Genomic DNA, 17,500 nt, shown 5'->3' with positions numbered 1-17,500 from the left:
ATGAGAGACGCTGAGAGCAGCTGTGTTTGGGAGTGTGACGTCCACCCAGGAGCTGGAGACGATGGAGGAACTCCCTCGTTCTCCTCCCATGGCCGAGAGACTTCATTCCTGGTGAACTAAGTCACCCAGGGCTGGGCTGCATGCATGGGCCTCCAGCCTCCAGAGAGCCAGAGGTCCAAAAGGCTGACTGAACTCTCTAAACAAGGGAAAAAGCTCCGGGGCCACGTGACATCTCACTGCACTGTATTGGTGGCCTCCCAAACCACTGTCTGAACTGCAGAGAAGTACTAATTTGCAGTGGCGGAATAAGTATTCAAATGTTTTTCTTAAGTAAAAGTATCAATACTGTCTGCAATGTAGAAGTACTCTGTTACAAGTAAAAGTCCGGAATTAAAAATGTACTTGAGTAAAAGTACAAAAGTATTGGTATAAAAATGGACTTAAAGTACCAAAAGTAAAAGTACTAAAATGTTTGAAATAGACGATCTACAAGCTCACAACGCGCGTTGTGAGCTTGTAGATCGGCGATTGCCGATAATTGTAGTGGAATAAAAGTACAATATTTGCCTCTGAGATGTAGTGGAGTAGAAGTAAAAGTATTGCAAATTGGAAATACCCTAGTAAAGTAAAAATAACTCAAAATTGTACTTAAGTACAGTACATGCACTTAGTTATTTTCCACCACTGCTCATATAGGGGTCATCCGGGTGGCACAGGGGTAAAAGTTCCTGCACAGGGGTTTGGATGCTCCGTGGTGCATTTGGCTCAGCCAGGTGTTCCAAACAACACGACTGGCCGACCGTGTTCAAGGGCGATGGGTCACGGCACTACATCTGCTCGTCGCGCTGCATGCATACTGTACCATATGCTCACAGACCTAGTCGCAAGGTTTGACGTCGGTTGGTGATATCTGTGTAGCATGACGCCCTCTTTCGGTTATTTTTGTATAAGTTTGACATAGTAGGTATATTGGGCTCAAGTGGTTAGGAAAATGCCCCCCGCCCCCACCCAATGGTGGAAAGTAACTAAGTACATTTACTTAAGTATTGTACTTAAGTACAATTTTGAGGTATTTGTACATTTGCAGATTTTGATTATTATTACAAAACATACATTAACCACTTCAGCCCTATATACATATCGGCCATTTGAAAATAAAAAGCTCACAATGCGTCGCATCGCGACGCATTGTGAGCTTGTAGATCTGCAATTTTCAAAATATTTGTATACATTTGAAAACTTGAAATAGGACATTCTGCCTAATGAGTACTTTTACTTTTGGTACTTTAAATACATATTGATACCAATACTTTTGTACTTTTACTTAAGTAAATTGTGAATTCTGGACTTTTAATTGTAACAGAGTATTTCTACATTGCAGTATTGATACTTTTACTTAAGTAAAACATTTGAGTACTTTTTCCACCACTGCGCCGACCCCAAACCCTGGATAGAATCATATCTATGCAAACGAAAAACTTTTTGAGAACATTTCGTTCGTCCTCCACCAATCTGATGAGTCAGGCACAGAACGATGCCCCCTATTAAAAACATGTGATGCTTCCAGTCTTTCCTATTTGTGGTGGGGCGTCTCTCTGCCTCATGTCTGGCCATATGATGATAGTTTCAGTAAGAAAATCAAATCTGATCATCTCTAGAACACTCTCCTCACAGACTGACCAAAGGCCCACAGAACCCTGCTCAGGGACTGCAACAGAGATTACACAAGGAGGGGTAATAAGCAGAATATACTCTATAGGCTGCTCTCAAGAGTGAGCAAGTGCTATGGTTGATAACGTATCTCTTAAGCATGTTTTCCCACATCACCGCAAACATAAAACTGAGTATGCACGGCCATGCATGTGTATGTGCATGCTCACACACACACACACACACACACACACACACACACACACACACACACACACACACACACACACACACACACACACACACACACACACACACACACACACACACACACACACACACACACACACACACACACACACACGCTTCCCTCTGCAGCGGGCTAACTATTTTTACAGCACACACATTTGTGACATTTACATACGCCTTTCAATGTGCCCCCTCTCACGCAAGTTTATTAAAAAGTGATTGCACTGCAATTGACTCTCTTCATAGTGATAAGCAGCTTAGGGCCCTGACTTACCAGTGAGTCAATCATATGTTCATTATATTTTTTTTCTCTCTCAGCGCAGCATCTCTCTCTCTCTCTCTCTCTCTCTCTCTCTCTCTCTCTCTCTCTCTCTCTCTCTCTCTCTCTCTCTCTCTCTCTCTCTCTCTCTCTCTCTCTCTCTCTCTCTCTCTCTCTCTCTGCTTCACTTCCTTCCTCCTCTCTCAGAACGCTATAACAGTCTTAACAAGGTGCAGGCATATAGCTTGCAACCCAAAGCTTGTTACTAACATCTCAGGAATGCATCACTGCAGAAAATAAATAATTCAAAAAAACAGACATCAAAATGTCAAGTCAACAAATGAAGTTGTGAGATTTTTCACATGACGTTACAGGAGGTGAAGTATTTCAGATGCACTCCCCCCCCAAAACGGTCGTTGCGAAACCACCAAGGTGTGCTAAAAAAAGAAAGAAGAAGAATCTGGCATGACCTTGCATTCTCAGATCAGCAGAAGTTTTTAGGAGTTCCAACTCCCAGCGAGGTGAGTGCTGCTGCTGCCCGGAGCTGATAAGTGAGTGATGCAGGTGGTGGAGGGATGTGAAATAGGCCTCATGGTGGGGGGAGCCACTCTGAGAACACTAGTCCCTCTGTCCCGCTGTTTATCTGTGAAACCTGCTGTCTGTGTGTGTGCGGGTTGGATGGCGTCCAGGCTCGGGCTGTACGGAGTGGGTGTCCGGGGGGGAGGAGGAGTTTTTTTTTGGGGGGGGTATAGACTCAGTGTTAGACTGCTCCAGTCTAGCGCGAGGGACAGGTGGGCTGATTCTTGTGCACTAGCCAGGTCAGATCCAGGTTATTAATATAGTTAACAAAATAACAAAAAATACAATTTTCGTTAACTGAACTAAAAACTACAATAAATTAAATAGACGATAACTAACTGAAACTGTATTGTGTGTTTACAAAACTAACTACAACTAACTGAAATTATAGACAAAATGCCCTTAGTTTTTGTTTGTGGATGGTTGGTGGTTCATCTGTAACTGAATACATTTTTAAATGCTTTCTTTTGTTAAGTTTTTAGTGAGCAGCTTCAGGTTCTTCTGGGTTCCCATCAACGCTAGGATACCTGAGCTGGTCACATCATATGGGCACCGCTGTGGCATCTTACATACCACTGCGTGGTATATATGTATATACTGTAGTGGGTGTTTAAACAGCACAGTACATCACCAGGACTGAGCTGCCAGCTACGCTAGCAAAGTCAAGATCATGTCATGGTGGTTTTCTCAATCACCATCAAAAAGGTGAGGTCAGGGACAAGAGAATGAAAGACTTGGCATCTATAGCCTACCTGCTGTAGCCACTCATGGCCAGCTCCACACAACCTTGAGAAAGAGAACCACCAGCATGAACGTTTTTTATTGTGGGTGATGCTGAGGGAAAGGGAATAACTGTACAAACACTGTTTTGATGAGCCGCTTTAAGTGATTCATTAAAACGATTAAAATAATTATCTAACGACGTCTGCTATTCAGAAATAAACCTACATGTATTACATCAATCAATATAGATTATGCTCAAAGGTAATGGGGACAGCTGGAAGGAGGGCTGGCCCATCTCTAGTTATCATAATTGCAAAAATGCTTTTATTCATGCAAAAAGAAGTGGTTTTGAAATCAAAAATCCCACAGCCACCGCAGCAGCTCTCCTTCAACTTCCTGAAGTTCTCAACTTGCTCAAGGTTATTTATCGCCCCAAAATGACTTTAACCAATCATGGCGTTTTCAGCATTGTAATGAGGTGGCTCCCGATGAGCAGGTCGGTGCCTTGCACGGCTGCCTCCACCACTGGTGTGTGAATGAATATGTGTGAATGTAACACACATTGCTCAGTGCTTTGTATAGAAGGCGGCAAGGCGCTGCTATAGAAATGCAGAACCAACACTCCTGCCCCTGAACCCAGCAGTCAAAGCCGATGACAGTGTTTCCCACAGCTTGGCCTCCACTGGCCTGAAATGGACGCCTGGCAATGGAACACACATACCAAACAAGGTAAAGCTAGAGACAGGCCTATTCATGTGAGCGGCCACACAAAGCAAGCTCCTTCATGAGTTATTGAGTTAGTTAAATGCTGCTGTAATCACTTCAGGGACATATTTACACCGCTTTATGCTCTTTGGGAGAGTCATCTACGGTTACCCTTTTGTTATATGTCAGGGAAAGGCTCTGAAATAAATCCATTTAACCCATTAAGACCGGGAACGCATCTGTGTGATTTCTTTTTTGATTTCTAGATTCCTAGATTTTTTTGATTTTTTTGATTTTTTTTCTTCTTTGGGCTATTAAAAAAATAGCAGATCTACAAGCTCATAGTGCGGCACCGAGTGCACTATGAGCTTGTAGATCTGCCATTTTTTGGAAAAGAATCGTGAAAATGTGTGCAAATCTTTGAATATATATATTCATTTTTAACTCATATCTTTGAATCTGGGGGGTCCCTGGAACAAAATATTTTGAGATGGGGGTCCGCAGCCAAATAAAATTTGGGTGGTCCTTGACATGAAAAAAGTTTGAGAACCACTTGATATTATAGCAACATAGTATTTTAAAATCCAGAGAAGCAAAAATTTTAGTAAAAAAATAGTAGATCAGAAAAATAGCCGCGCTATGAGCTTGTAGATCTGCTATTTTTGAATAGCCCAAAGAAATCTAAAAATGACACAGATGCGTTCAGATGCGGTCTTAATAGGTTAAGCACAAGACTAAAAATAACCATGGAGCTAAAAAAACAAAAAACCTAAACCTAAACACAACACTGTGATTTTAATGGAGGAGAAATGCTTTCTGAGAGAGCTTCTGCTGTAGCAGCCCCAGACCTATACCGGCCACGGAGGACTCTGATTGGCTGTTCATGACATCATCCCAGGGGCTGCCTGCACCCCACCTCCCCCTGCCCTGTTGATGTCATCAGTGCTGAGGCATCTCAGTGATGTAATGCAGGGAGGGCCGTCACACACGCGCGCACACGCACACACACACACACGACTGGCACCCCTTTCTTCCCCCCACTCATGTCTTTTTTCTCTATCCTCCCATCCTTCATTTCCCCCTGCCGTCGTTCATTTCCTCCTGCCTGCACCTCTTCTCTTCTCTTCTCTTCTCTTCTCTTCTCTTCTCTTCTCTTCTCTTCTCTTCTCTTCTCTTCTCTTCTCTTCTCTTCTCTTCTCTCTACATCCAACTCTACAGGGAAAAATGTCTAGCCCACTCCCACCTCATTGGGTGTTTATTAGTCCTAAAATGCAGGGCACAGAGACGTGCAGTTAAGCCCTTAGGTATGTAGAGCCACTAAAGCGATAGCAAGAGACGACATGGAGCCTTATTAAAAAACAGTCCAGAGATCACGTTCACTTCACCCACAAGGCTGTTAGCCTGGAATCCAGATTTAGCTGTTTTTTTTTTCACTTTGCTTCTCCAAAAAAATCTGTTAAACGCTGCTAATCAGTCTGGATTCCAGGCAACCAGGCTGGAGGAAAGGCAGTGGAAACCATAGCGACCACACCATGGTTAACTTCACATCTGTACCTATACCCAGAAGGATGAAAATAAGTACTATGTATTATGTATGTGAGGTATTTGTTTTGCTGTTATCTTTTATTGTGAGAGGCGGTATGATTCTGATAAGTGCTGTATAAATCAGGGATATTATCATTAATATGTTGAAAGTGCTCAGAGGCTGGTACGATGCATGATCTCTGTACTCTGACGTATACCTCAGATTGTTCCCATTTGATTTATTCTGAGTATTCCATCTTTTTTGGCAGGTACTCATATCAGTTTTTAATCAAAATGTTAGTGTGTGTGTGTGTGTGTGTGTGTGTGTGTGTGTGTGTGTGTGTGTGTGTGTGTGTGTGTGTGTGTGTGTGTGTGTGTGTGCGTAGTTTGCACGTCCGTGTGTGCGTGCATGTGTCCAGGTCAAAGAGCCAGAGCTCAAGCGGATTAGTGATCATAGATTGCCAGAGTGGCACAGAATTCAGCTTAAGGGGCTGCAGTCTATAACTAGAAAAAGTGCTCCTCGGAGCACAGGTCTCCGCCAGGTCAGGTACGTTATTCTGGCCTCCTGGTGGCGCTATAATAGGCCAATGTGAAAAGGGTGCCACTACATTAATGATTTCAAAAATGTGTTTTGGTAAATTAGACCTGCTGGTGGCGCTATAACAGGCCAATGTGAAAAAGGGTGGCATTTCTTCCTTGGCCTAGTGGGAATGTGTTTGTGAAATTTCACGGAAATCATAAGCTGCGTTCATGATTTCAGGCATTTTGTTCAAAACGGACCAATCCCGAAAATTTTGGAAGCAAACCTTAGCCAATGAGGATGGAATATGGGAAATCGGACAGATCCGTGTTGATCACATGACTATAGAGATACTGTGTACCTATTTGCATGACGTTTGGATAAAATCTGTAGGAGTAATGTAAAAAAATGGGTTTAGCACAAATCGGCCTCCAGGTGGCGCTATAACAGGCCCATGTGAAAAATTTGGTAGAGGTTCTGAATTGGCATCCAGGGAGTGTGTGTGCACAGTTTCGAGGCGACCAGGCCAACGGTACCAGAGATTAGCTGGTAACACACAGACAGGACACACGGACGGACGGACCCACACACGGACGGACACACACACGGACGGACGGACTGAGGGTAAAACATACTCTCTCGCCATGCCTTCGGCCTGGCGGAGACAATAACTACAACACATAACACACATATCAGTGTTAATTGAGTGTACAAATGGACACAAATGGACCCGTAAGTACATTTTCACACTCTCAGATTGAACAGAAAGGATTTTAGAGTGCATTGTCTACAAACAGAACTACATGAAATACAGTGCGCATTGCAAAACCAGACATCAGAGAAACAACTGACTCAAACTTTGAGTACATTTTGAGTCAACGCAATGTCTGTTGCTGTTTCAATAAGAACATTTAGCGAGAGGTTCAAAAATGGTTTGAGCGTGTCTATGGGGCAATTATATTCATTAATGTCTAATTCGTTGTCTACGGCAGTGGTATTCAAAAGGCCCATGTATACTCCCGTTCAGAACAAATGTGTATCTTCCTCACGCATTTGCTTACATACTCGGGTCCATACTTTATGTCTACTACTGTATATTAAAGTTCAAATATTTCATCCACTAGGGCAGTGTTTACCCAACCTGGCGTCGGGGGCCCACCTTCGGGGGCGGCGCCAACGATCACTATGTCTGTTTGGAGGTAGTAACATTTTTAACATGTTGCACAGTGTCATACCATTTGCGGGTCATTCTGTTGTCAAAAATAGTCAAAGATACTGTAGTCATTGTTCAAGATTTTTCAAAACGTTTAAAAAAATAGTGAAAATAGCAGATCTACATGCTCACAACCAGTTGCATTGCAATATAGAGCATTGTATAGACCAGGGGTTCCCAAAGTTGGGGTCGCGACCCCACACTTTTGGGTAATAAGAAAATAAAAATAAACTTTTTATATATAAAAAATATTTTTTTTTTTCAACAGAATCGATTAAATACAATCTAAAAATGATTACAAATAGTACATTTTACCATTTTAATACATTACAAATGTGCACCGAACGTGCAAGTTTCTGTGCATAAATTACTTCCCGGGTTAGGTGGGGTCGCGAGTCAATGGCCGCATTATTTTGGGGTCGCGGGTTGAAAAGTTTGGGAACCCATTGTATAGACTATAGAGCTTAAGTTGTTAACATGTTTGAAAAACACAAGTGCATGCGTGCAGTCCGTGCACATGGGGGGGGGGCAGCTTGTGTCAGATGTAAGAAGGGAGGACTCCTAGGAAAAGGGTTGGGAACCACTGCACTAGAGGCCAGGGTGTTTCCACCAGCCCAGAGGCTCTGTGCCACAGGTTATGGTTTCCCAAAACTGAATAAATACCACATAAAAAAGCTTGAACTTTTTTTTCATTCATGGACAGATCGAGCTACTATGTCATCTGAGAGTGAAACCTATGATCTGAATAGTCATTGTTACACATATTTTCATTGGACTAACTTCAAGCCAAGTTAAATACCAAGGGAATTAAACTGTTCCTCATTTTGCTAGGGACCCCCTGGATTCCCCTAAAAGGAGCCCTGGGGGTCCTTTGAAATCCTAGCACTTTGAGAACCACAGGTCCAGGGACAGTAGAGCAAGTAGTAGTCATAAATCCCAGTAAATAACAAGCAATAATAAGTCACATTGTGCAATAATAATTATAACTATACCCACATTCATACTTGTAAGTAATTACACTGAGAACCAAGGGGCCTGTATAATTATATAAGTCTTTTATTGGTGCTGATTCAAAAAACACTCGCTTAAGCAAAACTCTCGACCTACCCTCAAGCATTATATCATGATGACTGTGGGTGCTTCTAAGCTGGGTGAATAGAAGAATCACTGTTTGTCTCTCATAAGGAACAGGGAATCAACCCCTGTGAAATTCCAAGTTTAATGACAAATTCATTCCCACACCCACAAGATCAGCCCTGCATCGATTCATTAGTTAGTCGATGTTTCGATCGCAAGGACATTTTTCAAGACGTACAGTACGAACCATAAAGTAATACAGTGCTATCGACAGCAAGCAAAGGAAACATGCATTATTGATGTGCTTCTACTATGACAAAGTAGATATAATTAAGTCATACTTTAGCTCCAGAGTAAGTCCTCCGTCAAAATGTCCACGCTTGAATTGAGACACCACCTTGGGATCTGTCTGTGACTGTGTCTATTAATAGAAGTGTCCCTTGACCATGGCTGACAAATACTGTGCTGCCATTGATTAAAGCAGAGTTTATTGGAAACTGACATTAACATGAATTGATTTCTTAAGAAAATATACAAGGCGGCACATTCTTCGTCTCAAGTCTTAATTTGTGTGTCAAACCCAGCTGGGATGGATACACAAAGCATGAAAAATAATGACAATGCTACACACACAGCAATGTACTACTGTTTGTACGCAGTGAAATGTTTATTTGCAATGCTTCTGTGGCTCACCGCCGTTATCCACTAGCTAATAGTTTTAGCATGTGTGTGCCTGGCAGCCCGCTGGCACCGGCAGTCTTGGAGCTGCAGCTGAAATGAAGCTGGGCATTGTTGTGTCGCTGTCAGGAAGGATACACTCTCTGCTGGGAAAGGAAAACCAGATGGGAAGGAAACTTTCCAAACAAATCTCTAAGAAAAGGTGATAAGGGGCACAAGGAACGGAACTCTGTGTGTTTGTGTGTGTATTTGTGTCACTTGCAGATTTGCTTGTGTTTTCAAAAGGGCCACTTCCCCTCTTCCGGCTATTATACAAGAGCAATGGAAATGTGCAGAATACTCTGTAACCCTGGATTCCAAGGTGACTGCCAGCACAAAGGGATTTCCTAAAGGCATGGGAAAATCCATGTAAAGCAATCACGGGCCAATACATTTTATAGAGCTCGTTCACCATTGCAATTACGACAACAAATCTTGAACTGCACCATAATGCCGATATCTGTCAAAAAACTTCTCACCACGTCCTCTGATTTACCCACAAGAAACTGAAACTCAACAGCTAATAAATCAGTTACATTCTTCATTGCATTCTTAATGACTGCAGTATAGGGACTGCGCCAACACATACCACATGTATTTTTGGCATGAAATAATGCTAAAACATGTTCACTGACAATGGACAGACTTTGCATTTATTAGCAGCAGCAATCAAAAGGGGGAAACATTTCAGGGGTGGGGGTGGTTGGGTGTTAGAAAGGCAAAATATACTTCTAAATGTCAAGTCTTACAAGACGGCTTATGTTACTGCTGGAACATCTGGAGCCTGAAGATAAAGTCATTGGAAACCTCCACTCATTATTTAAGTGAAAAAACCTGTATTAAAAGAAACTAAGAGAGGTATTCATAGAGATATGTATTGGGAAGTAAATCACATGTGCCAACATCGCTATTTGACTATTCGTTTGTCTAACTGCAGTGCCACCAGAGTCTTATTTGTCTGCTGAATCATCGTGCATGACAAAATCTGTGTCCTATTCTGTTATGTGGGAAGTGTCACACTAATATAATCCTATTCCAACTTTATGCAGAGTTGTCAGTGACTGCATAGCCTACACACCACCCACCAAAAGTTGAACTTCAACACATCTCTCTGCCTCTTTCAGTCGCCCTATCTCACTTTCTCTTTTACATATTACACATGTGCTCTGCTGCACTCACACACACACCCCCACAGAGAGACTTTGAATTTGGGGGATTCACAGCGAGGGAGAAAATGCACAGTCCCTCACACCCTCTCCTCTTTCTCCCCCTCTATGCATCTCTCTGCAGACCTTTGGTTATACGCTGCACCTTGAAATGGTTTTGTTGCAAACTCATTAAAGCGCTTTCCTGGGATGTAGTCCAGTATCTACATGATTCCTGTCTGTTATCTATCAGCCGGTGCAGGAAGGAGCTCTCAAAAACAGACCAAACAGACCATACAGAGACAGTAGACAGGTTTCCTCAAAACGTCCTACACAACACCATGAGCTCAGGTGGCTTGGAGTGGCCGAGAATAACTCTTATTACTCTTCTTACTCTTAATACAAACTTCCTGCAGCTCCAGGCAGCTTTGCAGTATTTCCAGAGATGGGTGGTTTTGGGGAAGAAATGACTTGACTAAGTGCCAAACTGGCCCTATACTGAGCCTGTCAGGCAGATGGATAATTATAAAATCATGCGACGATAATGACTCATTAGCGAGTGGCCAGTGCAGATATGCGAAAAAGCCGACATCTGAGGGAAAAACTGACTAGCCATAGTATAGGAAGGGCACGACTCTCATCCACATTTGTTGGGATTATCCAGCTTTTAAGATTCAAATTCTTGAGTTTTCTTAATTAACGCCTCTTCATGAGGACAGAGCAACCCCCAAGTACTTCCAAAGTGGGATAAAGAATGACGAAAGCAAATGGACATCCAATTATGCTTGCTATTATGTTTGGCACAGAGCAAGACTTCAAGGGATTAATACAATTTCGACCTGCTCATCAATTAGGTCCAAATTATAATCATTGGTTTTTCATTCCCCCCTTGCCGTCGCATCACCTTAGACTTGTCACCCTAGACCAGGGGTCTTCAACAGGGGGTCCAGGACCCCTAGGGGGGTCCTCAGAGTTGCTACAGGGGGGCCGACCAAATCTTTGTGACATACCATTCATTTTGGTTTGTTTATACATCAACCACTTGAACTCTAGCATCCCTATTCTGAAGGAAACATTAGCCGAAAATAGCAGATCTACAAGCTCACAAAGCGTCGCGATGCGCCATGCTGTGAGTCATTTAGCTGGGGACCCCCTGGGAAGCCCTTAAGGACCCCTGGGGGTCCTCGGACCACATTTAGAGAACCAACGAAGGACCCCCTGGACATCCCTCAAGGACCCGTGGGGGTCCCCAGAACGCACTTTGAGAACTACTGGGACAGATGAATCCCCCCAGGAATATCCACAGTCAGAGTCACCAATTATTTAACTGGGACCACTTCGGAAGACCTCAAGGACCCATAGGGGTCTACGGACCACACTTTTCTGTTTGGGCCCATTGAAAGTCAATGGCTTTTTTTGGCATAGTTTCTTGCATATTACGTCGCCGTGGTAACACGTAACGGCAACACATTGAATCACACACTTGTCCCGGCCGAGCTGCACGTTTTGATGTATATATTGGGGGGGTTGTGTCAACCGTGCGGGCGCCATTACGGGACGAATTTTGCAGGAACAATATTAATATGATGATTATTAAGTATGGCAGATTACAATAAGTGTTTTGCCATTGGCATGGCAGGCACACTTAATTAATTCAACACTGATGAAAGCGCTCTATGAAAAAGTTGAATGTAGTGGGGGTCCCTGCTTCAACTCTCTCTCAGCTAAGGGGTCCTTGGCCTGAAAAAACGTTGAAGACCCCTGCCCTAGACAAATTACAAACCAACTTAATCTATTTGCCCAGACGAGGGCTACAAAAGAAAGTGCTGTGTGTATAGAACTGATGCTTGTGTGTAGAGAAAGCGTGTCGCACATTTGACACCGTCACCTCCATGTGGATCACACAGAGCAGACATGTCAAACTAAAGGCTCGAGTATGGGGAGGCGGAGGAGGAGGAGGAGGAGGAGAAGAGGAGTAACTGATGTTTACATTGGGAGAACAGGGCAGGGGGAGAGGGGAGTTAATAGAGGCTGAAGGGTCTCAAAACAGTGCCTGTGTTTATCCCTCCTCCTCCCTCTTCGGCTGTGGGTGGGGAACGTTTGGTTTGCTGCTAAAGAAAGAAAGATGGTCCAAGACAAATGACTTGAGTGATTAGGTGGGGCCACTGAACTATGTGGAGGCCATAAAAGAACTAGGGATGTAGTAGAGCAGAGGGGACGAGCGCTTTTCTTTTGTCATCAGACTAGAGTAGGTCTTTGTACTTCTTACTTTATTACGACTTTGTTTTATGGCTCTGTCCCACTCCACCAAAACTTTAACCCACACATTCATGTATCCCAAATGGAGGCTTGCTCTCTACAGAAAATAATGTAATAATAATGATTTAAAGCCGTGGCAAAAATTCCTTTCCGTCATCTCGCCAGCGTCCACGTCACCCGGAAAGCATGATTTTCCTATGGATAATCCCCGTCACAGCCAAGCCTATGGCGAGGGCTCCAGCTTAATGCTGGAGACTTACATAAGCCTCCTCCACTGCCCAGCAGCACAATAAGAAAAGACCACAACATCAGAGAGACTGAAATGTCTTCCCTTTCCTCTACGAGACCCCTATTTAACAGAGAGCTCTAAACCACAGCGCATTACCATTAAAAAGACATTTTGTGCATCCAAAGATTTTCGGTTTCAGTTTTAGCCAGACTCGCTATAAACCCCAAACGCTCTCCACAGTTTTCTTCCAGAAAGAGAAATTCCTTGAAACTCATTTTGAATATCAAATAAAGGCTTCAGAAAGGAGAATAAGAAAAGGAGGGGAGGGGGGGTGGGCGGCACACTAATGAATCATTATTAGTTGAACAAAGAATCACTGCCCTATTAAGCCATTTTATGCTGGTCTGTCACTTTTCTCTGCATCAAAGTAATTAGTCATTAAAATGCTGCCATTAGGGCTGACAGAAAGTTATTTCACCCGCATCCAACTTGAGGTACGTAAAAAAAAAAGAAAAGACTACAGTAGTTGTGGAATGATAATGGGTAATCTTCTACTCTGTTCACAATGTTGCACTGTAGCCAGAAAATTATTAATCTGGTGATTATGTGTGATTATGCCATTCCCACCTCTTTTACAATTGTACAATTTCTGGCACAAATGACACCCACCAGTAAAAGCATCTGACACCATGGAACTGGTCAGAAATGGATCTAGCCGTCAGATCAGTGGGGCAGTTCTTTACTTCAAATTGGCAGATTAACACTTGGTTGCACAATAGTCCGACCTATAGACCAGAAATGTCCCTTGGCCAGAGGGATTCCCCTTTGACTAAGTGACACATTTTGTTTCCCGCATGCATGCGGGTGACCTGGGTTTGAATTCTGTTGGTTACATAATCTTCAATGTGCTCAGGGTGATGTCTAATGCACTTACTGTATGTGCCGCGTCCTGAGGTGACCCAAGGGTCAAGTCAACTAGCTTGTGACTGACATGTCCTCAGTCACAAGCACATCAGCAGTGGTTTGGTTCCTATTCTACGTTGTTACATAACGTTAAAACGTAGCATTCCGTTCAAAACTAGGCTAATTGCTTTATCCATCTTTACGCGCGCGCGCACGCACGCACGCACGCACGCACGCACGCACGCACGCACGCACGCACGCACGCACGCACGCACGCACGCACGCACGCACGCACGCACGCACGCACGCACGCACGCACGCACGCACGCACGCACGCACGCACACACACACACACACACACACACACACACACACACACACACACACACACACACACACACACACACACACACACACACACACACACACACACACACACACACACACACACACACACACACACACACACACACACACACACACACACACACACACACACACACACACACACACACACACACACACACACACACACACACACACACACACACACACACACACACACACACACACACACACACACACACACACACACACACACACACACACACACACACACACACACACACACACACACACACACACACACACACACACACACACACACACACACACACACACACACACACACACACACACACCCCCCCAAACAAAAAATGCACTGTAACAAGGTTTGATCAAACCCCTGAGGCTCAGTGCGATTGTGATATTTGCCAAGAACCCAGTTCGTTGAGAGCCCAGTGTCCACTGATGGACAACAGCACACTGCGGACAGCTTTTCCAGAGCAACACCTGGCCAGAACCCTCCCCTCCCCCACTAAAAGCACTAACTCGGCCACATGCCACACTGGCCCAGGTGTGTTTCCACCGAGCGCAATGTCCCGTGACAACCATCAAACTCGACAGCCCCCTAGACCTGCATATGGCCCAGCTGAAGTGCTTGATCTCATAGAATAATATCTAGACACGGTCCCCCGGGTCTGGACGTGTGACGCAAATGAGCGGTCTAGCCAGGTCATCAAGTGCCCGAGACGCAACTTAACAGTTTTATAATGGCACAAATGGAGGCATGTGTGTTGAGGTGGCTACCGTGCACTTTTGCTCGCAATAACACTGCCAACACCACTGAGCCTCATATGCTAGCACTTATTCAAATAGCTTGGCTGAATTAAACAGGCAGCGAAGGCATTGCCTTACACTTAATAACAGTTTCCCTGGCCCCCCTTTTTTTTTGGAGAGAAATTGACATCCTGCAACATCAGCAAAGACTGACGCACTGGGAGAAAAACTTGTGAGACACAGCCTTTAACACTGTCAAAGCGTTAGGATGAGTGATGACAGATGAGGTTTGGGGGCTCTGGAAGGGAGGGGGATCAAGGGTGGCATTGCTCATCTGTCTTTCTGACGAGGTGCTATACTCTCCGATCTGCTTACCTATTCTCCCGGGAGGGAGGAGAGAGTGCGGCGGGCTAATATATTTGTCGCCAAAAAAAGACGTAACAACAAATAACTCCTATCACACTGTCTGAATGCTCATACACAGTGAAATCTGGAGTCAATCGTTAGACTGTTAAATTAACATCCCAGATTTGTATGTAGACCAAATGTATCAAAAGCTGAAGACTTGAAGCGTTACACCAAAATGGAAATGCAAAATACCTGTGAAGTCAGTCTCTTTTACTCAGGAAGACAACATATAGACATTAATGTCAGTTTTGCTTAAACAGATGGGGTGTTTCAGATTCAGTGGCCAGAAAAAATATGTAAAAGAAATAACTAACTTTAGATTAAAACTAAAACAACTCAACATTTATGATACAGATTGATAATTGTACAGTGCTAAATGGAATATACGGTAATTCACACTGCATTTGGTGTACAGTGAGAATTCATAGCAAACTTGTATTCGTGAATTGCTGTGAAATAAGCCTAGATTTTTCCAGGCAGCCCCCAAATTTCTCCAGATGCAAAAATACTTAACAGTGGAAAACCTCAGCGCAACTCCAGGGGTATCAGTGATCTCCAGACTGGAAAATAGGCGATGCTTGTTAAAACATGGCAAAACTCTAGACACAGCAGCATTACAGACGCACATAAAAAAATTGATCTTTTGAGATGTCTATTATCTATCAGACCGCATGAGATTCACCATTCACCACAGCGCTGATGAGACCACCGCAGTGCCTTCCTTTGAAGTTGCACTGTGACACTGAAGTTCTCAGAAGGACTGATTCCCCAGTGTGTGAGTGTGTGTGTGTGTGTGTGTGTGTGTGTGTGTGTGTGTGTGTGTGTGTGTGTGTGTGTGTGTGTGTGTGTGTGTGTGTGTGTGTGTGTGTGTGTGTGTGTGTGTGTGTGTGGTGGTACTACTGGGTAGGTGGGTGGGGGGCTGTGGGTCAAAAGTCCAGAGGATCCGGAGAGGTAACAGCACCATAAATGGCCAAATGTCAGAAAATTGAAAAAAAAACAAAAAAAAACAATAAGCTTCTACAGTATCTTCCTTATATGGCACATGTCTGTGATCTTGAAAAACAGATTGAAAGAAGGAAGAAAGAAAGACAATAGATAAGCATGCTGTCCATTTTTAGGGACTTCTGTTGTTGAAGCAACCACGATACAAAGGCTCTAACTGATTTTAAGTGAAGTCTCTCATGGCCTCTAACCTTGGATCCCAACGAGTTCTGAGGGCCGATGGCCTCGCGAGACCACTCATGGTCTGATGCTTGCCACTGCTATTCCCCCCCATCAGCTTAATTAGACACAGCCACACACACATTAGATGGTCTTTCTTGCTTCATGCACTGAATGGCTGGCCACAGTTCAAGGCAGCGGAACAACAACAACAACAAAACTGTGCAACGCACAACAAGCAGCTTTCTGAGCCAGGGGAGACATGGGAGAGACACACCAAACACTTAACCGACGTCCCTCGTGAACGCCATTCAAAAACCATCTGGAATTCAGATGATACTGCACAAACAAGGCAACAATATAAACGCACGTATGGAGTGGAGGTGCGTGATTGAGCACGTAGCGTCTCTGCAAGCGTGTTCGGAGCTGAGTCTGTGTGTGTGTGGGTGTGTGGGCGTGAGAGAGAGAGAGAGAGAGAGAGAGAGAGAGAGAGAGAGAGAGAGAGAGAGAGAGAGAGAGAGATTAAAGTCTGTGTACAAAGCTACACAGTAAAATGTTCAGTGTTCTGTTAATAGTTAGAGAAGTCGCTACTCACCGTCCTCTCTTGGCTGGCTGTCACACAGTGAGTCCTAATGCAAAAATCTACGTCCTGGAGACTCTCAGCAGACTGACAGTAAACTAACCGCCTCAGTCCCAAAACTTTTTCCTCTCTCGCAGCCTCCCCACTTCCACTGATCCCCTCCCTCCACTCTCTCTCTCACTCTCTCTCTCTCTCTCTCTCCCTCTCTCCTTTTGACTTGCCCTCCCTCTCTAACTTCAGCACTTCCTGGGCTGCTGTTTACGTTAGCTCCAATCAGGCCCTCCAAGAAACGCTGGCTGCCGCTAACCCCCTCCTCTCCCTCAGCCAAACAGCCATTGTTCAGGGGGACATGTCGTTCGGGACATGTCGTTCGGGAGTGTGTGACTGTGTGTGTGTGTGTGTGTGTGTGTGTGTGACTGTGTGTGTGTGTGTGTGTGTGTGTGTGTGTGTGTGTGTGTGTGTGTGTGTGTGTGTGTGTGT

The 17,500-nt window shown here is 44.2% G+C and overlaps 1 protein-coding gene across 7 annotated transcripts in view; it reads right to left on the bottom strand.

Annotated features, from left to right (window-relative positions):
• The window catches only part of kiaa1217 (KIAA1217 ortholog), a 165,732-nt gene that overhangs the window by 86,663 nt on the left and 61,569 nt on the right, over positions 1-17,500 (bottom strand). Inside the window, exon 1 of one of the 7 annotated variants that reach the window (XM_080417702.1) lies at positions 17,036-17,170. The exons of the other annotated variants lie outside the window; for them this stretch is intronic. The gene's annotated coding sequence lies outside the window, so the exon portion shown is untranslated. Of the gene's footprint in view, positions 1-17,035; positions 17,171-17,500 lie in introns of those variants that run through there. 7 annotated transcript variants of the gene reach the window in all.

Source organism: Gymnoscopelus braueri (assembly GCF_963280865.1).
Source record: "Gymnoscopelus braueri genome assembly, chromosome: 21".
NCBI classification, from domain to species: Eukaryota; Metazoa; Chordata; class Actinopteri; order Myctophiformes; family Myctophidae; genus Gymnoscopelus; species Gymnoscopelus braueri.
The sequence above is the reverse complement of the archived record's forward strand: the minus strand, read 5'-3'. Positions and strand labels throughout refer to the sequence as shown.